This window comes from Lepidothrix coronata, unplaced genomic scaffold (assembly GCF_001604755.1).
Source record: "Lepidothrix coronata isolate B3197 unplaced genomic scaffold, Lepidothrix_coronata-1.0 Scaffold2, whole genome shotgun sequence".
In the NCBI taxonomy this organism is placed as follows: domain Eukaryota; kingdom Metazoa; phylum Chordata; class Aves; order Passeriformes; family Pipridae; genus Lepidothrix; species Lepidothrix coronata.
In genome coordinates, this window is record NW_016690182.1 from 3565368 (window position 1) to 3588384 (window position 23017).

General features: G+C 39.5%; 1 protein-coding gene across 2 annotated transcripts in view; it reads right to left on the reverse strand.

Annotated features, from left to right (window-relative positions):
* The window catches only part of GRIA3 (glutamate ionotropic receptor AMPA type subunit 3), a 416095-nt gene that overhangs the window by 224017 nt on the left and 169061 nt on the right, over positions 1-23017 (reverse strand). For both annotated transcript variants that reach the window (XM_017816396.1, XM_017816370.1), the window contains exon 4: positions 19994-20078. The gene's annotated coding sequence lies outside the window, so the exon portion shown is untranslated. The remainder of the gene's footprint in view (positions 1-19993; positions 20079-23017) is intronic.

Genomic DNA, 23017 nt, shown 5'->3' on the forward strand with positions numbered 1-23017 from the left:
AAGCTTCTCCACAAATGTGATTTCTATTAACATTAAAGCAACCATGGACATATACTGAGGGGAAAATCGGTCTCTAGAGTTTGCTATTTTAACCATCAGTCATGCAGCGCAACTGCTGCAAGAAAATAAACGATATAGCAATAGCAACTCTAAAGGCAGATAGAGGACAGGAGAAAGAAAATATTAAATAATGACAGTCACTATGGAAACTGTTGGATTTTTACTATTTTAATACCTGGATGACTCAGAGGAGTGGCAATAAGACATGGAACCTTCTGCCTGTAGGGGAAGTATCAGTTCAAACTTTGCCCAAGACAGGGGCAATTGAAAGATCATCCTAGTAACTGTTTATGTAAAACGAGATTTCCCAGTGTCAGTTCATTTTCAAGTGTTAGTATCTAGCTAGGAAATATCTCCATCATTCAAATACCCTAGTTAGATGGCCCAGCAGAAAACCTGAAAACCTTCTTGGGGAGGCACCATTTTCTCACTGCTTTTACAACTTCAAGGTTGAGGCTTGAGAAATTTTGTTCTGCTGCTGCTGATGTGATGCCAGCGATATCCAGATTTCAGTCCCTGGGCCTCGCACTTGTGCTTCACGACCACCAAACTAAAACTGAAAGAAAAGCCTACACTCTGTTTGCAAAATGGAGAAATGCTGAAGCTAATGAACTGCAGAAGAGAAACAAGACCTGAAACTACATCTAACATATTCCTAAACTTGGGAATTTATCTAGATTAGGTTGCTTAAGTTGCAATTTGCACCTATGCTGCCCTGGCCTAAAGCCAGGCTCACATCCAGATCATTCTGGTAACTTAAGTGTGCCAGTGTGTCTATAAAGGACAGAGACATTGCAGTAGAAGTGACTGGGATGCATTTTCATTCGCTATTTGGATAGTTTGTTAAAAAGCTAAATTACATGAGATATATTTCACTTGCACAACTGGAGATATAAAATAAATGACTACTTGAACAATTATTTAGAAAAATGCCTCTCTGATACACTTTCAGTCATGCACAAGAGAAATTCTTTCTAATGTGTTTTAAGGTGTCCTACTTGCTTGTACAGAGACTGAAAGGAATCTAACACTCCTTCCTCCGTTTCTTTCCTTCCATGCCTACACACTAGACACAATGTAAATCTGGACTGCTGCCTTGGTAGTCTCACTACCAACTGCTACTGGATCCTGGAGAACATAAAGCAGATGGAGCACATTACCAACAACTTGTTTTGCCAGCTAGTCAATCACTTGCAAACATCCATTATCTAGCCATGTTTTTTTAGGAGAAAGTTGCACAGAGCATCATTAAAGCTTATTAATTGACCAAGCGCATCAAAGTAGAGGTGAGAAAACCAGAGGTAACCTCACCAGATTGCTGTTCTGCACAAGTGATATTCACAGAAAGGGACTCTATGCGCTTTTAGAAAAAGTCACTGCTAAAAATAAGCAGGAAAATTGTTGAACCTCACTCGTCTAACTAACCAGGCATTCTTAATGATGATGTGAATGTTTTCAGGGCAATACCACTGATTTCTACACCATAGCCATGAAGTACTACTGTGAAGACTTAAACCAATTCAAACAAAATGACAAAAAGAAGGAAGAGGCTGTACGGGACAGTATAATAACTCCAACCTGATCAATAACTTCTTGACAACTGTATTGCAAACAGAAGCTTCATGAGGAGACCAAGCTGCACGGAGACAGAAGCCGTGATTGCAGGACAGCCCATATATCTGAATTACACATAGGCTACCAAAGCAAGATCCATAAAATGGCCTGAGCCTCTCACGCCCCTCACAACTAGAAAGCCATAGCATTAGGAAGAATGCCTGAATTCTCACTCACTTATGGGTCTGTGAGATATTGCATTAGCAAAAGCTAAGATTTGGTTTAAAAGAAAAATTTGGCAAGAAAACCACAAACTTGTGGAAAGTCTGTTCCCTGGTGAACCACGAGGAGAAGCAGCTTTAGCTTCAGAGACAAAACAGAGTTCTGGTGCCAAATTCACTTATGATTATGATCCAGCAAAGATAATTTGGGGTCTTCTCTAGTCTTGGTCATAAATATTTATTTTCAATAGATGGAATATAGATTTGCATTTTGGGTAATGATACTGGTGGATCTGATACACAAAAGCTCTACCAGTTGTTGCAACTGTCCCCAATTTTCCAAGACACACAGCACTACTTGCTAACAATGGAAAGGCAGCTTCACACCCTTATGCTTTGATTAAATAGCAATCATGTTATTTTGCTGTTTTGCTCCCCATGTATCATACACATCTGTTATTTCAAAGAAAATTTAGTCTTTTAACTACACAAAAACAAACAGGACTTGAAGGACAAGGGGGGTATGGGTGCAACATTTCCAATTTCATCACACTTTAATTTCTGCAAAGACAAAATTCTCATTTCAGTTAAATAAATTTTTGTTAAAAAACACGTGCACAAACACAAAACCCAAATAGTATTTCAGCTTTTGAAAATGCATGCAATGAACTGAAACCAGAAAAATTCTGCTATTTTAAAATTTTGCTTGCAATTAACAAAAAAGATCAGTCAGCTGCAAAGCAAATGGAAAGGAAAATTAGCATCTTCAAATTGTTCATTAGCCCAGACTAGTAACAAATATTTTTGTGCTTTCTGCATTGGCCTCCATTTTCTTTTAGGCTGAGAGCAAGTTTTACAAATGTGTTGTGATCCAGAAAATGTATCATTTTTTTGTAAGACCCTGATATGATTCAGATGCCAGTTTTCTTTCTTGAGGTTCTTTTACTATGCTCTCTAGGTCCTTATTTATGCTCTCCCTTAGATATATGTGCCTCTTAGCAAAAAGGAAAATTTCCTATCATGTCCTGCCTGGGTTACGAAGTATTAAATTCATTCCTTATCACGAACTATGCATTAACTTAGGCATTTAAAATGTTTATGAAAAAATGTTGTAAATTCCTTCTTTTTGTGCATTAGTCAAACTCCAAACCCACTGCATTTCTGTGGGTGTACAAGCAATTTAAATTTCAGCAATTTTCTGTTATTCAGTATTACTTTTTATTTCCAAGTAGCGAGGAACTCAACTAAAACTTATGGGTAAACTTCAAAGGCTTTTGACTTTGCGTTTGGTTTGGATGTTTATTCATACACTGTCAGACACTGCTTCAGAAGCAACGTTCTCCATTGCATCAGAACAGGTTTTTCCTGACTGTGATAACTGCAGAAACGTCAGAGCAGTGTCCCTGCCCTTGTACACCCATCTGTAGAAGGTCTGCAGAAGCCACAGATGTTTTTCTGCTGCATTCCAAAAGCCCAGCCAGGCTCATCCTAGCACAGAGGATAATACCTGGTCACTGCAAAATCCTACAGAAAACTGTGCTTTTGATTTCAGATTTTGATACACACTTCTATAAATGAGGCTGGAGTTACTGAGGGTTTTCTTTTCGCTCCCCTTGTTTGATTCACTTGGTCATAGTACTGAAACATGTGAAAATGGGGGCTTTTTAATCTACAGAGTGACTCCCACGTCACCTGATTAGGAATGCTATAGCACAGCAGGAGATTGTCATCAGTCCTATGTTTCAATGAGGAATAAATGTTGCAATCAGGAAATTTGTACCACTGTAAAATCTTAAAAGCATGGAAACAGGATTCAGTTTTGTGGTGGCGTGTGTATTAAAACAAGATGACAACGATCCAGCTACCTACAGCTTGCCACTAATGGAAATGTAATAAAGTGCCCACCTAAACTACTGGATAATGAAATTACATATCAAAATAAAATGAGAAAAAGGCTATAGCATAAAATTAATGACTTTTGTGATGTCTCTGGTGAAGCATAGCTGTTTGTCAGTTGTTACCTGAGGTGGTCACTCTAAATGTGCTGGAGCTGCTCCATCACAGTCAGCCCCATTCACCCTTGGTGCAATATTAGACCACCGGTTCCAGCTCCCCAGGTGTGACTTCTGGAAGGGGCAGACACCCTTTACACCATGCTAATACATAATTTTCTGCAAAGAAAGAAGACCTGGAGTCACTACATACTGTATTCCAATAGGGCATTATTAGTGGGATATATTGCTCACTTAATTCAGACCTGGTTTTGTTCGAAAGATGAAAATTAAAATAAATGAGCTGAGTGACAGGGAAGGCGAGAATGAAAGCAAGTTTGCCCACTAGAAATACCATTAAGGTTGCTCTTAACTGAATGGAGAGACACTGAACCAGCCCACATAAATCTCCTCCAGCTGAACAAATCAGCAATGCATGTAAGAGAATTAAAAGCTTTTCATTCTCTTTCTTTCAGGAAATGCTACAACCTTGTTGTTAAAGAACTTCAATTGATAGGAAAAACCCCAACCTTCTTAGAGTCTAGACAAGGGAGCTAATAAAAAAAATTTTCAGTGAATTCCCAGATTCCCAGGCTGTGCACAAGCTTCAGGACACAAGGGCTCCTCACAGCCCAGTTATCCTGGCATGCCACAGCTTTCTGAAGAATTTTGATTTCATTTACAAATTATCAAGGAGAATTCTCTGAGCCAAAAACCAGAACAGAGAGAATGTGAAATAGCTCTGCTCTCTTAAGATGCCTTAGTTGAAGCTTTTAAAATGCTTCACATAGTCATATGCACAGATTTCCTTATTTAGGAAAAATGTGGTGGAGTGAACTACAGGGATAGAATTACGATCCTGAGGAAAGAAGTTGTAAAGAGAGATAAGCAGAAGGAGCAAGACTCGCCTTTTGGTGATTGACAGTGACTTTTAACAGCTTGAATCTTGACACAAGCACCTCAGCTAAATGCTTGTCTCTCATAAGGCTTCAGAAGAATGACCTGTCTCAACCAGGCTAATGACCAGAATTGGAGAGAAAGAAAGATAAAACTTACTTTTAGAGAAGTGTTCTTCATTCTCATCCTGCTGGCATATTATCAGCTAAAACTGAAAATATGTGGGAGGTCTAAATTCTGTCCTAGCTGAAGTAGAAGCTGAGTACACCAAGGCAACAGTCCCTAGATTTCCATCGGGGGGCAATGCTCTGGGGATATTTCCCAAGCTGACTTCTGTGAGTTCTTTCAGTTTTATTGTGGAAAGCATTTCAAGAAGAAAACTTACTGTTTTACGGTTTGAGTTGGAGTTACTACAACTGGACCACTGGACTAGATTCTGATCTAAAGTAAAAATGTCAAGTGAAGTCACTGCAATGCAGGAGCCCCTTTGCTCCTCCTGCCTTTCCTTCTGACCCCATAAGAAGGTTGAGGAGACTGTAACACCCCTGGAGTTCATTCACTGTCATTTACATCAGTTCTTAAGTGGACGAACTCTTTTATACTTGATGTCAGAGATGAGTTAGGTGGCTGCTTTCTTTAGTCTTAGGTGTTAGAGGTCTTTTCCAAACTAAATGATTCCATGCTTCCATTTAGCAAGCCAAAGACACATCTTCTGGCAGCTTCCCACTGCAGTTCATAATCTGTTACAGTTGCTTTCTTCATCTTGCTGTTTTACTCGGTGCCACAATTATTTTCTCATTTTTAAATTCACTATTAATTAAGCTCATCTATACTCATTAGTTTAGCTAATCTATCTTCACTCTTAAACTCACACACACACACACACACACACCAGTCTTCATGCTGACGTAGCACTGGCATGGAAAGTTTTATGCAGAGAGGAAGAAAGACCCACATATGTAATGAAATAAGAGGGCTTATAACTGCAGCTGGTTGGGGATTTTTTAATTAAGCTTTTCCTACCTAAAAAAGCCAATTAGTTGGGATTGAAAGTTTTCAGAGACCTACATCATGTTTAATAAAAATTTAATCTGAAGGTTTCTCTGGTGAAAACTAGAGAATAATCACTAGCTAATACAAATCAAACCTAGGGGTCAAATCTCATCTACAACAGAGGAGGTACTGAACATGCTGCATTTGATTATAAGAACAGCTCTGAGTCCACAAATGCCAGCCTCACAAGTCCCTCACTATGAAGCTCCTTGAGTGATCTAATTTTCATTAGATATTCTGGATTTCATTTGGCACCAGGGCTCAGACTTCAAATCTATGGATTTTTTCATGTAGCTGAAACTCTTGTTCTGAGTTATCCATCCGTTTTCTCCTATAGTTATATTTTTATGGACTAAATGAGAAAGTAGATAAAATGCATTATTATTATTACTATTTTTGTTTTCTGACATGTCCTGCTCAGAGATTTTAGGTGATGCTTTAAAGTTTGAATAGGCCATAAAGTTTAGCAAGGAAGTTCTAACCTTGTCTGTGTCCTGCATATAAAAACAAGTCTTCTTGTTTAACTAACAACACGATCAATGCCAATTAACCACTTCACAAGCTGCTGAATCAGAGAATATTGCCCATGGATTGCATCAGTCCATTGTTTACTCTTCTACTTTGCTACTTCAGCTTCTCCCCCAAGCCACAACAATTACTTTGTGCTTGTGCTCTCCCTGTCGGACTTTTCTATTTACAATGTTGTGTGAAGAAACAAGGAGTTGCCAAGGCGGACCATATTCACAGTGTGTTATCAGCCAATATCCCAGCAGTTGCTTGTACCAGATGTTTCAGAAGATGATAAAAGACCCTACAGGAAGCAGATGTGAGACAATCTGCTCTGCCTAACTCCCATGCAGAACTATATCCAGTCCACAAGTTCATTTATATTCTAAGAGCTTGAAAAAATAAGGCATATTTCCAGTATCAGAATTTATTCATATGTAGCCTCACCAGTCATATCCGGTGACATTTTCTGTTCTTTTCCCTTTTCTGTCAGCTGCTTCCAATGTCCATCCCAGGAACTCACTTTACCTACAAACATCTTTTCAGATATTCAGAAGAATAGACAAGTATTGAAACAGGTTTAAGAAGCTTTTAAGTGTTCTTTTTAACCTTTATCAAAGATAAGAGATTTAGCCAAATGAAAGTTAATGTGTTATTTGGAAAAGCAAAGTAGAAGCAAATTGGTATTATTGTTTTCATTATTATAGGGAATAATGTCTGTAATCTTGGACTAACAGGTCACCTTCAGGTCTCACTCTTCTGAGTGAATCAGTCAAGCTGCATGCAATAAATGTTTTCAGAAACGTTACTGTTTACAGTGATTCCCCATTTCCCTTTCTATGGACTCCATTTATTGTGGACATAAAATAATTCTTTAGGAATTAGTACAATTCAACATTGCCTATTCTCTTTGGTAAAGGAGGAAATATGAAGATTGTATCTCAATAGCCTGAGGATTGTAGGACTCACATCATATTCATGTATTCAATTTTATGAACATCTCCAGAGGATAAGACAAAATAGAATTTACTTTTATTTTTTTTTCTTACAGCCTATTCTAGGTCTTCTGTCTTTTCAAGTCCATCATAGGATACTTTTTTTCTCCTAACATCATTTGGAACAGACCCAAGACTGTTTGAACGTGAGTTCCAGCACAGACATTTGGTTGAAAGACAATTTAGATGTGTTTTGGTGATATAGAGAATGCCCTTGTATTTGTGAGCCTTTGAATTATGTTACAGATGTTGGTACAATAGTGTCCCCAAGCTTTAAAATGATTACCCACTTACACAGACTCACAAACACAGAAAAAGAAAAATACAGCAGTCAGCCTTTTCTGGCCCCCAAATCCATCTCTCTGTTGTAGATTTACATTTATGTGCAGAGACCCTCAGAACTGGCCAAGAAGGGAGAAGCAAGCAGAGGGTGCATTATGAACACTGGGAGAAATGTCAGCGTTTCAACCTAAGAGCATATTCTGTTGTCATGACAACATGATATAAAGCGTTTTCTTAAAGCAAAAGATTGCAATGTAAATGGAAAAGAAAAACTCAGTTAGTAGAGCAAATTCAGATGATGACTTTATAAGTTTGTGACATGGACTAAAACACAACATCTATTACCATGAAGAGATTTTTTAAAAAATCCCACATAGAACTTGCTTGCTTCACAGAAATGGTGTTGTTTAAAAATCTCATTTATCATTAGAAATGAAGTTTACAAACTGGACTTAAAAAAAAAAAAACAAATTAATTTCACATGTTTTCTACCAGATATTCAGAAAACATATGATGGTTTACTCCCTCATGTAAACTACTGATTTAAAGCAGCTTGATTTTTTATGCAACACCAAGGATCTGTTAAGTGCTGCAGAAACACTTAATGTGCCACTGGCCTCCAACCTTATAATTGCAGTGGTCAAAGGGTTGAAAAAGGGAATATCATTATCCCATTTCAAAGCAGGAGAAGAGGCACAGGGCATGTGAAGCCAGAGGCCCAAAAATGACATGAAAAGCTTCCAGCCGTGCTGGGAATTACATCAAGATTGCTGCAGCCCGGTGATGTGGTTTACAATGTCATTCTCGTCTGCTCACACAAAGACAGAAATCGGTGGCTATTTTCCTTCAAACATTTACTGAAGTTTACAGTTATTAAAGCTTTCATCACCTAGTCTTGCCTGAACCGTTAAAATTTTTGGTCATTGTTGGAAGTGTGACCTGTGCCTCGGGGCATGCACTGGAACAGAACAGCAGTGACAGGGACACTGAGGCGGCGCTGGCGGCCCTTGCTCGCTGGCTATTAAAATGAATGGATTACATCTCCCACAGCAGCAAGAGAGAAGGTATTTTTATGCCAGTCTAAGTGACCTTGTACCACTTAGACAAAGCTGGAGAATTTCTCCCTGCACCCCACACCTCCACATACTGAAAAAAAAAAAAAAAAAAGGCAAAAAATCTTGGCAAATGTCTCAAGCTGGCTTTCTTTTCTCCCTTTCCAGTACAGTTTGCTGTACACAAAAAGCTAAAATATTTAAGAACTAACAAATTAGAAAACTTGGATTTGAATTTTTTCTTGATAGCTCCCAAAAAGGGTGATTCTTCAAGAATAAATAGAGAAATATGCCCCTAACCTGCCTGCTGCCTCTGCAGATCATCTCATCAGCCCAGTGTTCCTCTTGCCTACGGCTGACCTCTAGAAGTGTGTGCCCTGGCATTTGGTATTACAGAGATATGTTTGGTAGTGTCTGGGAGTCAGTAGTGAGGGTCAGGTCCCCTGAGGATGGAAAACACCTGAGCACAGATGAGGAGATTCCACCTGCCCCTTGGAGAGCACAGAGAGGGTAAAGTAGGTTTGGGCCTGAAAACATCATGCTAGTCTTACAGTGTTACCACCCTTTCTGGTGGGATTTCATTAAAAAGGAACCTGGAGAAGCAGGAACATCAGAGAAGGGAAGGGGAAACCAAAGAGGTCGTGTTCCTGTTGGAAAGTGCACAAAGCAGTTTGAGACCACTGTGGTGGGACACACTAAGCACTGCCTGTTGGCAATGACTTTACATTGGTTTGAAGGAGTCTAACATCCTACAGGATCAAACCTCAATGCTTTAAATAAGCCTCAGAGTTTAGACCTGAAGTCCCCTAAAGAAGAAGGGTTGAATTCAGCTCTGTTTAAAATGGACAATAAGGACAATTTACTGGAAAGGTACATTCTGAGGAGATACTACAGCAATTCTGATATAAAAGATTACTTGTCTTGTTAAAAGCTTACGAGCCATTTGTCATCTCAACACTCTGTTCCCTGCAATGTCAGGTTCTGGAAAGCTGTGAACTCCCAGGTAATGAAACAACTCAGTTTGTGCTAAGAAAAGTATCTAGTATGCAAAATTATGGCCTTGCGGCTGATCCTAGAAGGTGGTGATTACGGTCTCCCTGTCTCTTTCAAAAATATGTGTGTGAGCTCTGTATTATGTGAGAGATGAGAAAAGTGGGCTGTTGAGACTCCCGTGAGCCACCTTTCCATTTTCAGTGCAGGAAACTGCCAGTGATGCCCACTGGGATTGCTGCCCACCCTGGAGCCCTGAAAAAGCAGCATGAGCTTGGAAAAGCTTCCTAGATCTTCATCATGGGGAATTTCTGGCTGGTTCTAGACCTCTCAATATGGAAACCTTCCCAGGTTTCCTTCCTTCACTGAAGGTCCGGAATAACACTGCCTTAGCTCTGGCACTGCTAAGACTTCTCCAATAGTTTGTAGCAGTAAGCCTGCTGGGCAGCATGACCTCTGTACTACAGTAAAGAAAACCACAGGTCATTTCTTGATCTTCCGCTGTCACCAAAATAACCTTAACCCAGCTCTGATTTTGTCCTCCAGTTCTGTTCCTGAGGCAAAAAGGGCCATATTCACATTCTTCTACCCTTTGATTACCTTATGTTATGAAGATTACAAGCCCCACCATGTGGAAATTCTGCCTCTCCCAGGTTTGCCCTAGTACAAAGGGACTCTTGGGGGCAGGAGGAGTTTCTAAGGGTTAGAGTAAGATAGCAATAATCATGTGAAGTGTGTCTCTCCACACACTACCAAGATTAACAAAATGATTCTAAGAAATCACAGAAGATTCTTACTCAGTGATATATTCCTCACATTAGTTTGGAGTCTGGTATCTGATGTTTGAAAAGGAAGTTTTCATGCTACTTCCTCTTTAGAGGATTTCAGGAAGAACATAATTCAGGGAACATTGCTGGGGCCTACCCATGGTTTTTGACCTAGAAACAAGATTGCAAAGTAAGAACCTGCTCCTCCATCTGGTGTATAAGCTAATAATCCTCCCCACAAGAGCAATTCAGTTAACTGAACTGATTCCATACCATTATTGCCATGGTGGGCCTCTATAGGTGGTCCTCTAGATCACATCAAATACAGCCTGGCTTTCAGATGCAAGTGTGAGGTTAGATGAAACTGGCAGGTAGAAAAACACATCTTTGTATTCGTAAATTCAGCCAATTTGTTCAGGACTTGCTGAGAAACAACCCCATGACACCAGTTTAGAAAAGAAAAGAGATAGAAAACAGAGATTCACTCTTCTATTTACTAGAGATTTGAACTTTGAACAGTGTAACTGAGAAAAATAAGAGAGAACACAAAATAGACTCAAAATTATCATCTTATCTCTATGTCCACACCTGTGGCTTTGTTGACACCAGGCTGCATTACATGAGATTATCGAAGTTGGAGCTAACCTTCATATCTTTGTAGCATCAAGTGAATGTCAAAGTCATCATCACAGGCACAGCAGATCCTATTTGCTCTGTTAACTGCATCAGTAACATCTTTTCAACATATGTCTCTGAAATACAGTTTGTGAGAAGGAAGACTGCTCATTGGAGCAGCAAGGAAAGAAGCACAGAGATACTTTGCTACAAATAGAGAACTTCAGTTATGTCATTGAGATCAATGGAAATTCAGAGGAAAGCCTGAATAAGAAGTCTGGGATTTGACCCTAAATCAGCTTACACAATTTTCAACAAATTGAGTTTTTACAATCTGGAGGAAGCTCTAATTATGTTGTCATAAAAATCTCAGCACTGTTGAAATCTTATTTGTGAAGCTCTCAAAGAAGCATCTATAAAGGATTTTCTTTCCCATTTTGTTCTGATAATTGGCAATATATGAGGTGTCAGATTAGAGAGTGCAATGTGGGACATGCCCCTTGCATCCTCTCTCTGAAAAAGGAAACCAATAAACAATTGGCTGGATTTTATTATGTTAAAGACCAAAGTTTCAAGCTCTGACTCTTCATTTAGACAAAGTTCCCAGAGACAGGGACAATTAAAGGGTATGTTTCCTACAGTGGTAAAAAACTCCTCTCTCCAAAGATGAAACACGAGTTTAAATGCCTTCATTCATGAGGTGACATGTGTAAGTGTCTAAAGGCAGATATCACAAACATCAGACTTCCTTGTGTACCAGAAACACACAGAACTTCAGGAAGACAGTGTGGAAAATTTCAGGGAGACAATAAAATTTTTTCACTAGTTCAATGAGAGCACGTGTTCTACAGAAATAGTTCAGCTGTAGCAACCTTCTGCCAAAGGCCTGGGAGTTTCCATGAGAAACACACAGAGGTCCTGGCAGCTCACTGGATGCCTTTTGGCAAAACTGGCCTTCCCAGGCCTGCTTGCTGGGGACACAACACCTGAGGAACATCTTCCAGTTGATGCCCTCCAGCTGCTGTGCATGGAGGGTGGTGGGCACGAGCTCAGGGTTCTGCAAGGAGGCCCAGAGGGAAGGATGGGGAGGCCCCTCGGAGTCAGGCCAGATGGGTACTCTGCTTCACTTATGAAAAGTTTGGAAAAGGATAACAGTTATGTTTCAATGCAAACATGTCAAAGTGCTCAACCTTCCACTGAAACGGAAATTCTCACTTGAACAGACCTGTCTGAAGCCTGCTAGTGTAACAGCACAGGTCTCTCACATTTAAACTATCAAGAAATCTTTATTACTAGTACTTACCACTGTGGCATCAAAAAGACACCATGTTTATAGCAACACAGCATAAAAGTAAAAAACATAGGAGAGGTAACAATAAATAGCTGTTGAGTGCTCCTCCAAAAATATGGCATTATAGGCACCATCAGCAGCCAAGAAATATTCCTTTCCAAGAGTTGCTTTCATTTGTGAAAAACATTAATATTCAAATGAAATATTTTCTTTTATGATTTTCTCACTTTTTTTTTTTTAAAGGAAAGCGTGTATTTCTGGCCTGATCTACCCAAGAAATTCCTTTAACATTAGAATTGAACAGACTTTCATTTCAGCTGTGTTTAAAGGAAGTGATATTAGAAGAATTGTCTGCTATGGAAAAGGCAATCAGTATTCATTGCCAGCTGAAACGTGTCGACCAGGCTGACATGTTGACAATGCTGTATTTCCACACATCTTGTTTTAATTCCAAAGTACATATCCGTAATGTGAAATTGTATATTCCTACGGCTGCACTCACATTCAAAACCAGCCATGTTTGGGCAGACTAATATTCTCTCTTGCCCAACATCTCCAGATTCTCAACAAAAAGCAAAGGGATTTATCGAACCAAAGCTTTTTTGGTATATTCTTCTACTGCCGTGGTTTCCTGACCAGAGGCAGTATCACGGGTTCCTTTGTTACAGCACAGCCTGGGTGCAGAGCACACCTGTAATTTGGGCTTGCATTGCTATTGCAAACATGAACTCCTCACACGCAGTGGGAGCGGAGCTCGGCTGTTTGCCCTGAAGCTCACAGTACATAGACAGGATTTAGAGAAACAAGTTTATATAAATAAGCAAAACAAGCCACCCATTCACTTTAACATTAACCATTTTCATAATAGTGTCTGTGTTGTGGTTCACACTCAGTGGGTGATTAAAGTACCACAGCAGCAGGGTGAGGAACATGCAGGAGCTGGAATTTTTAAAGGAAAAATGTTACATTTTGCTGTTGACCAAGATCTCGTATATATCATTTGTCCATTTGTACTAATATTTTTTAAAGAAAAAATTGCTGAGGGAAAGAGTACCACGTAGCCAGCCGAGAAGCAAGCACAGGATAAGTCTTACACCTTAACTGCAGGGAGGAGAGTGCCGGCTTACTGAGGTGAAAAATGAACAGAGGAAGAATAAGCAAGAACCAAGTTTTATATTAGGATATAGGAAGGAAATATTATTATATTACATTATATCATATCAGTGGACTGCAGTGATTTAACACAAAAGAACTCACGGAATGCCCCAATTCATTTCTAGTAGTTCTCACTGTCTGCCCCAGCACTGCCTGATCCCAGGCAAAGGCTGAGTGTCATCCCCTCCTGCCCCAGTTATTCCCTGTTGCAAACAGCACTACCAATGCTGGAGATGTGCAGTGCCAACCATCCCGCCAGGCAGGACTGGGGTCTCTCCAAGAACCACAACCTTTCCCAGAAGGGAGAAGGGCTGGGCATTGGCTTCCTTTGCTATCAGCAACTCCATCTCCTCCACTTTGCTCCTGAATAACTAAGCAGCCACTTGGGCACGCCACGTGCATGCACTTGTACCTGATGATGTGCTCTCTGGAACACAAATCCTGCTCATCTTTTAAGTGGTACTATTTCACCATGTGCCAACATACTTTACTTTTGGTAATAGCCCTTCACCTAACACAATAAGAGAAGTGTACTCACTCAGTCCCTGGATACTGTTTAAATAACATTCCTAGCCACGAGCATCCTTTGCCAGGAGTGCAGGGTAGAGCTACCTGCTCACCATGCTCATCCTCCCTGATTAGTGGACAGGCTCATGAGGAGTCTGGGCACAGTGTCCCACTCTCTGCACCAGCACCACAGCAGGATGGGAGGCAGAAGCAGACAAAACTCCTGTGCCACCCTGGTGTGCTCTGAGGAGCAGAAGGCCCATGCCTTTGGTAGGTTATCAGTGCAGCAGGTGCTTCCCCTCCTCGCTCAGGACATAATCCTGATGTCCATTCAGACCCCAAGCACTATTTCTTGACTCCCTCCTCTCCCCCAGCAGACTCCTCTTGCCCATGTACCTGCTAACACAGGGTTTGCCCTTTTTATTACAGCTCAGTTTAAAATAAACATGAAACTCCCCAGCATGTTTGACTTGTGCTCCACAATTTTTTTCATGTGACAAGGCTGCTGCTCCCCGGCAGTCTCCTTATCTACAGCAGAGATCAATGCAATATTCTACTTACCTGTGATAAGCTGCATCTTCAGGCCATAACAAAACCCATTTTATAAGGGATTTTTCAACGTTGTCTATATATCTAGCAGGTATACACCTCTCAGAAAATTAAAGTAACCTTTATACTCCAACAATAAATCTAACATTTTATAAACACATAATGCCCTCATAGATTTCATATAATTTATAGATTGCTCTTTCATATTTTTTTTTTTTTTTAGTTTGGAAGAGATAACATGCTTAGCTTTGTCCTCTGTTTGCCCAGTGTATGTAGCTCTAGCTGCACCATCACATCTAACATGGCTTATTTTTCACAGCCTATATGGATAAAATCTTATCAAACCAAACTCTTGCTGAAGTCCTATCCTTTCTAGAAAACACCCTTAACTCCAGGTAGAGAGGAACTCACTGAAGTTTTGAAACACAAATCTTGGCATCTTCAGGAAATTATATGAAAAATAAACCCGCTGCCTTATAGAAACACTGTATAGGAAACCAAACAGCTGTTCCCTACATCCACTGAAGTGCTCTCAGAACAGGTTGCCACAGTTAATGAACATTTTCCAGCATTCAGGAGTGGAGGTTTTTAAAAGAAGGAAATGATACATTCTCTTTCCTTCCTTTTTATAGAAAATTCTCCACTTCAAATGTTAAATTGCTCATTTTTTCAGTGAAAATGTCAGTGGAAAGCTTCACATGCACAGAGAACACAAGGGAATGAGAGTTGGCCAAGCCTCCAAACTGTTAATTCTGCAGTTCCTGGAGGAACTGGATGAAACCCACAAACAGTTAAGGAAACTGGGAAAGCAACTGGACATCAGAAGGCAGGTTGAATTCAGGGAAGACTCTGTGCAGTCCCTCTGCAACAGGCAGGGTCAGCACAGCCCGTCAGCAGCAGCAGTGGGATGTCACAGCTTTTCTAGGAGGACAAAAATCCCCCAAATACTCAGAGATGAAAAACATACCAGTTAAACAAGCTAGGGCTTATTTATACATCTATAGAGCAAAGCAGCCTGGAACAAAGCCTGCTGCTTTTGTCTGGTAATTAAGAAAAGCAGTTTGTGTGACTCCAGTGGATTATCAGGGAATGTAAGTCCGGCCCTTTCAAATGTCAGCATTGTTCTACCACCCCCTGCATTTTAACAAAGTCACAGTGTAAAAAGGACTAATTAGTATGTTATGAAAAGGCAGACATCTAAAGATGATATTTGATGCATTTCTGCACCAGAACCTGTAATTAATTACTTTGTGCTGGAGTTCAGATAGGTATATTGAAAAAAACCCCAAAAGATTAACCTGCCTGCTTGCAAATTCTTTTAGGGTCACTACTAATATTGTTTTTGGTATTTTGACTGACATTTCTCTTTCTCTTAAGTGCATTGTAATTTTGTTCTAAGGAAAAAGGAACTATATGGAATGTTTCATTTAAAATTTTCAAAGTATTTTCTAATGCTTTCCCCTTCTCAACACATCTCATGTTCTCCAAGCCTTTTCATAACACAGAAATGAAAACCAGCAAAGATATAAGAGCATTCATAATGCAACATTTAGGTAATATGTTTAATTAATGTGAACAAATTCATCATTTTATTCTGGCTATCAAGATGTTTTAAGCAACGCAGGGTTTTTACCAAGCATGAAATTGGTGCCATGGCCTACAGAGCTCTGTTAGAAACTTACTTTGGATGCTTTTTTGCACCACCAGTTACCCTACATGTTTATTTCCATGCATGTGTGCTCATTTACACATACACTTATTAGAATGATGAAGTTGTAACTGGTATCACAAGAGCATTTACCTACTCTTCAAGTTAATTATTTGGACAGAAATGACAAATAGTGTTTTAAAAAGGAAAATGGCATTGTCAGAGTATCTAATGTGAAGAAAGTATAGTTAAATTGAACAATTTCCTATCTCATCCTGTCCAAATAACCTGTCCCAGTCTTCTGAAATATTCATAAAAGAATAATTATTACCATTTATGGTCAAAATAAAATGCTATTAATGGCACATGATTTTATAGCAGTTCCTAATATTTTCCTTTAGCAATTGCCCATTTATTTGACTTTCACTTGGCACCAGCTTATTATTGCCCTCAGGGTTACCAGAAGGGCACATTTACAAAGAAAAAATATGTCATTAGAATCAAGATTAATCAGGAAAACATTGATTTTTAGAATAAACAGAGAAAAACATTTTTGGTGAAGAATGTGCCTAAACAGCCTGAGATCTTGTTTATCCAAATCAACACTGGATAAGGAACCACATTTACTAAACAGGTTTCACAGGGAGCTCAAGACAATCCTGCCTGGACTCTCTCCACAGCTGGATTCCACAGCCACCACCAGGGGAGAATCTTTGCAGAGATTGTCTATCAGTGGCAAAATTATGTTTAACTCACAGCAAGACATACAGATGTCATACAGTGCACTGACTGGAGCAGACATCAAAGAAAGACAACATCCCTCTTCCCTTTGCCTTGTGATTTTGTTCTTTCAATTTTTAACACTAATGGAAGCCCAGTTCCAACATTCCTTGGAAGCAGCACCAGTCACCCACCAAGGCTTTGAGGAGGTGCCGGGACCCAACCACTCAGATGAATTGTAATTGTAATTATAGGAACAAATATAAAGGAAAGGGAGGTAAACACACAGTGATATTCTCTTTGCTTTAAGCTTTTTTCTTTGAATTAAAACTAAACATCCTCAGAAAAAGTCCTGCCTGAAACTTGAAAACCACTTATTGCTGCTTGGCCTGTCTGTACCTCAGTCCTCAAGCCTTGAAACTTTCTGAAGATGTCTTAGCCTCATACATAGAAAAAGCATTAAGTTGATAGACACTTGATCTAACTAAACTTTTCAATTATTTCCTCTAAGTGTGGTTATAGTGCAAATAGGTTTCTTGCTGTTGAAAGAACAGGTTATAAGCTGTTACAAACCTCATGTGTTTCTTCACAATAGTCTAATTGTAGCATTTGTGCATTAATTCCCAGAAAAATAGTTTGTAGCTACATATGACTACAATAAAAAAAAAATCTTCTTTTGGACACATTACTATAAACAAATACATTAATAATACAGGATGACCCTTAGGTTCTGCTTTAAAACCAGAGAGCATCCTCAGGCTCTTCACCAGTGTACGGTTTGTGATCCCCAGCTTACACAGGTGCATGAAGGATGCAGGGACTGTCATGGAATCCCACCCTCATCCTATGTTCTCAGAAACAATATATGTCTGTACTTGGGTCAAAATACACAGATGATTCTTCCTGTACAGGATAAGCTCAGAAGAGAGAACCTTTCCTGTTTAAACAGACAAGCCACAGAGCAACACTATCATTCTTTCTCTTACTTCTCTCATAGAATGAAAAGTCAGACAAGAGTGAATTTTCTTCAGGGTAATCTCCACAGCAAGACTTTGCAAATATATATTTCTAAGAGTGATATACACTCCTCACTCATGTGAGTGATTTCAACAAGGCTCAATAACTTCCTCGCCATTGCCTCACAAACTCAGTAGGACACAGCAAGTAACAAACCCCATCAGTTTTCAATATCATGCAGGTTCACTCCAGCATCCCTTCCTAATTCTTAATGCACCCTGGCCTTGAGCACAGCTATTTGCTATTACAGGTGAGGCTGCACAAGCATATGGTGAGTGGAGGCCCAGTGAGCTGGAACATCCTGTTTCAGCTGATATTCTGCAGAACTGTTTGGCTATAGGAGCTCAGCAATATATTTTGCTAGGCTTGGCTATGCAGCTATAGATCTAGTTTGCTTCCCACTCGGATATTGTTCATGCTTCAGTTATCATGCACAGAATTAGCGATAAGCAATATTAAGCAGAGCACTCTGTATCACAGTTCTGCCCAAAAGGGCTGATAACAGATCCCAGTCTCTTTATGTGTTTTGCCTTTACAGGAAGCTGAGTGACTGCTTCCCTGGGAAGCAGAAGCTGATAAGTATTCTGAGCTTTATGTTAATGCAATGTCTGTCACATCTCTCTTGCACCTTCACCAGGAGCTTTCAAAGTCTTGGTGGGAATACTAAAATGGAAGACCTTTCTGCTAGTGCTTTTTCAACAAGGATGCTGTAATGCAGAAATAACTAGTAAGGATATTTTAACACCTTGCTATGCATAAAAAATGTATGATCTTCAAAACACAACTGCTGACAGCAATTAGCATGTATTTATAATACATCTATGTGTAACTGCATTCTTACCTGGTTATTGCAGGATACAGAAATAACCATTCAGCTTGATGTGCTACAAACCCACAGATTTCTTAATTTAATGCATGTTCAGTCCCATACTGTTTGAGGATGTTATTTGCAGGCTTGGAGTTCTTTTCCTTTCAAATTTAAGTCTTGTGGTCTGATATTTTTGTTAAAATATCTAGAGGGTATACTTGTGAGGGTATACTTGTGAGGGTATACTTGTCCCCTCACTGGCCACCCTATGGTGCTGGTGCCACCTTATAACCATCACTACACAAGCCCTTTGCCTGTAAACAGGCTGCCCTTTTCTTCCTTCCACATGATTCAAGATCACATTAATAAAACTCTGAATCAACACAGTATATGCAGAGAGTTGCAACAAGACAGGGATCCCTTACCTCTTGGCCAGGAAAAGTACACAAAATGATTCCAAAATTCCCCAAGAGCCACATCAGATGACAAAGGTTTTCTTGTTCTTCCACCTTGCATCTTTGACGCTCTTGTATATTTTGCCTTGAGGCCAAATATATCAAAGCTTCATATATTATTTTGCTGTCATTACTTAGTATTTTAGTCTTTAGTTCTGGATTTATTGGGGCTAAAACTTTTTAGTTCAAAGGATTTGCTTTCAGCTCTAAAATTATTGGGCATTTCAGAGGGGAAAAATCAAATGCATGTTCAGATAAGAGACTGAAGACAAGGAACCAAAGATAAGGAACCACAGGAGAACACCACTATTTGTATCATCTGGCATAGACATATTTTATAACATTGAGGAGGGTATCTGATTAAGATTGATAAAGAGAAAGAACCTTTATGTTACCTACACTTCAGCCCACAGCATGACCTAGTAACCATTTCTCACAGTGCCAAAGGAGCCCCTTTACCAAACCCTTCCCCTTGTCAAACAATAATATCAAATGGAAGCATCTCCAGTGGCTGCTTTGCACTAGAGCACATGTGCCCTGCTGCAAATGAACACATTCACCTCTGTGTGCACCTCTATCTATCCAGCAGATTAAAAACTGTTGAATTCATTGGGGATGTAGAACAAGAGCCTCAGCAGATGCAAGTATGCTGACATACCATAAACAAAGGTCTAGTTCCTGCTAAGAAATGAAAACTATCTAAATCATTCCAATGTATGCTCTAACTGTCATAAAAATGTCTGAAGCTATCTGACTGATAAACTATGTTAATTAAGTTTGATTGTTCTATTTAATCTTAACAATTGCCTGGAAACCTTGGAGGATATTGTGTTTGGCATCAAGAGAACAGCAGACTCACGTGAATGCCGGGTACCTCTGTGGCTGCTGGTCCTGTCTCAGAGGGCTCAGAATCCATATCAGCACCACTAAACAATTTTGAATTCCTGTACAAGAAAAAATGGACAAAACATTCTTGTGTTGGAGTTATGTACTTCAACTTTATTTTTCTCTATAGTCTCCTTAACATTTTAGATAAGACAGTGCCCTAAGTGAGCTATTAGAAAATATGCTTAGTTAAAAAGCAGTATTACTAAATGAGCCACCACTCAAATCTGCCACGATGGTTTAACAAAAAAAAAAACAACCCAAAAAACCAACCTCCCTCTCACTCCAATCCACTCCAACAAAAAAAAACCCAAAACAAACAAGTGTTGGAAGGGTCAATATTATTTATATAATATTTTCTTTAGGTTTTGGCAACCTTGTAAGCAAGTATCCTCTAATCTACATCTAGATTAACCACGGTCCCTGAATGAGAGACCTGCAGGGTCACTTATCTGAAACCCATGCAGGAGTAATGAGAAACTCAAGAGCACCAGGCTCTGGGTGTGTGCAGACCATTGCCTTGGGGGGTTCCTTAAAAAGATTCTAATGGGATCCAACAAGGGCAACTTTGATTATCCCATGTTGTTTGAAAGATGCATCAACCAAACCATGGAGACCATGAATCTAAAAGGCAGCTGACAAATCTAGAAGAGAAGTATTATTTGCTAACATTCAAAAGGAAGATTAATATGTCAGATGACTGACTATATTTCAGAAGCTGTCATTTCTAGGAACATCAGTTGGAGATACTATTATTTATTACTATCCATACAGAGCCCCACAGATATTACCATGCATGTGTAGACATTACAGTCAGCAGCAAAAAAAAGATAGAAATAAGGGAAGTAGAAGAGAGGGAGAGCAGCTTCATATATATATAAACCAGATTTTTCTGAAGAGTTAATCTCAGTGGTTACTTCACCATCTCAGCTTACAAATTAATTTTGCTTGTTAGTTTCTATGTATTAGTCTTGAGAATTTTTTTTATCAGTCATGCTATCCTGAAGCAATTACTAACTTAAATGATAGTGAACTTGTTACAAATAAATTCTAGTGTTGTTCTTGAGGGCCTGAGAAAGCTTTTTTTTTCTCAGAGAAACAATTGCATACATTATTCAGCATGTCATAGCAGATATATTACATTATTTTGTTACCACATTGCTTAATGGTATTTAAATAGAATGTTAGAAACACACCATAAATATCAATCTTAAAAAGACATTAAAAATTTAAAGATACTAAATTACCCCATGTAGGTGAACTAAAGCGATTATAAATTAATAACCACGAAGAAAGTTGAAATTCAGAAGTTCCGAGCAGGTAAATTAAATGTTTGAAAATTTCTATAAAACACTGGGAGAACAGATAAAGTCTCTAAAGTCACAATTTTATCTCATCTTTGCTGATTATTAGTACATGGTATAGTACATATCCAGAAGAGTACAGAGAGAATTACTTTTCTGCAGCTGTAGCTTTTTTTCACTAATCATAGAATCACAGAATGGTTGTCTTGGAAGGAACCTTAAAGATCATCCAGTTCTACCCCTCTGCCATGGGCAGGGACACCTTCCACTAGACCAGGTTGCTGCAGGCCCCATCCAACCTGGCCTTGAACATTTTCAGGGATGGGGCATCCACAGCTTCTTTGGGCAACCTATTCCAGTGCCTCACCACCCTCACAGTAAAGAATTTCTCCCTAATATTTCATCTAAACATTCCTCTTTCAGTTTAAGGCCATTCCCCCTTGTCCTATCATACAGCTCTTCTGTAAGCTGCCACAACTCTGTAAAACTCACTCTTTTCTCAGATTATACTGGATGTCTAAAAACAAGAAAAAGGTTTCCTGGACTACAGAAAAGTAAAACTATTTAGCTTCTGTTTCCTCAGCAATTCTGTGTGCTGGAGTGTCCTGCATTTTCATTTTCTCCCAAGTCTTAAGTATCCCAATTCCTTGTTGATGGAGTAATCGAGCAACCAAAAAAAGGGACTCTCCTGTTGATGTCTATTGAGAGAGTTGCAGCTAGAAAGCAGTAATTGTTACCCCTTTATTACGGGTTTGAGATTTTTTGGCAGGTGGGTGTGAGGAGGACACTCATGGCAGCACCCCCTGCTGCATCCTCCTCCCACCCCACCACAGACAGACCTGGTTTTCAACTGCCTCCTTTTGCAACTGAGGTGAGCAGGAAATAAAGCTTTTAGCAAGATCATGTGCAGAGCTTTGATCGTGATGCAGTTCCCCCCACACACAGGCTAACATGAGAACAGTGGGACCTTTATCACTACATGTTGAAAACCAGTGCATGTTACAATAAATAAATGGCACAAACTGTTGGGTTCTAACAATGACTTTCCACTCACTGTACCTAAAGATTCAAAACACACCACAAACTCCAAGTGTTGCTCACAGGATTGTGCCCAACATTCCTTAGAGATGTCAGAAATTCATATCCATTTCTTTCATGATGATATTTTTCTTCCTTTAACAGCTTTCAATTTGAGATATAATTCTAGCCAGTTTCTGGTGGACTGTCCTTGCTGAGCAAGGCATTCACACCCAAATTTTAAAACATTCTAAGGATTCAGCAGCATGCAGTCCATTGATTTTAGCAGATGATGTGGTGTTTGCTATCAATACTCTGCCAAACCTTATAGATCAATGGAACATTGACATATAACGTGAATGCATACATGGCTTTAGCAACGGAGCTGTTGTTGCTGTAGCAGCCTAAGACACAAGCAAGGCAAGGTTCAAAAGCGAATATAGGACTGTTATTAGCCCAGACAATACCTTAAAGGGAGAAAAAAAGATAAGTTTTCAGGTACATAAGGTATTCTTTAGCTCTCTTCTTCAAGGACACTGGTTCCAAGAAGTACAAGAAGCTGTGTGCAAACCTTATTTGTAAACTAATAGTCAGCTGAGTTAGATACATGGCCTCTCTCAACAAACCCTGCCTTGAACCTGCTGTCAGCTTAAAAAATGGGATCTCTCTCTCTTCTG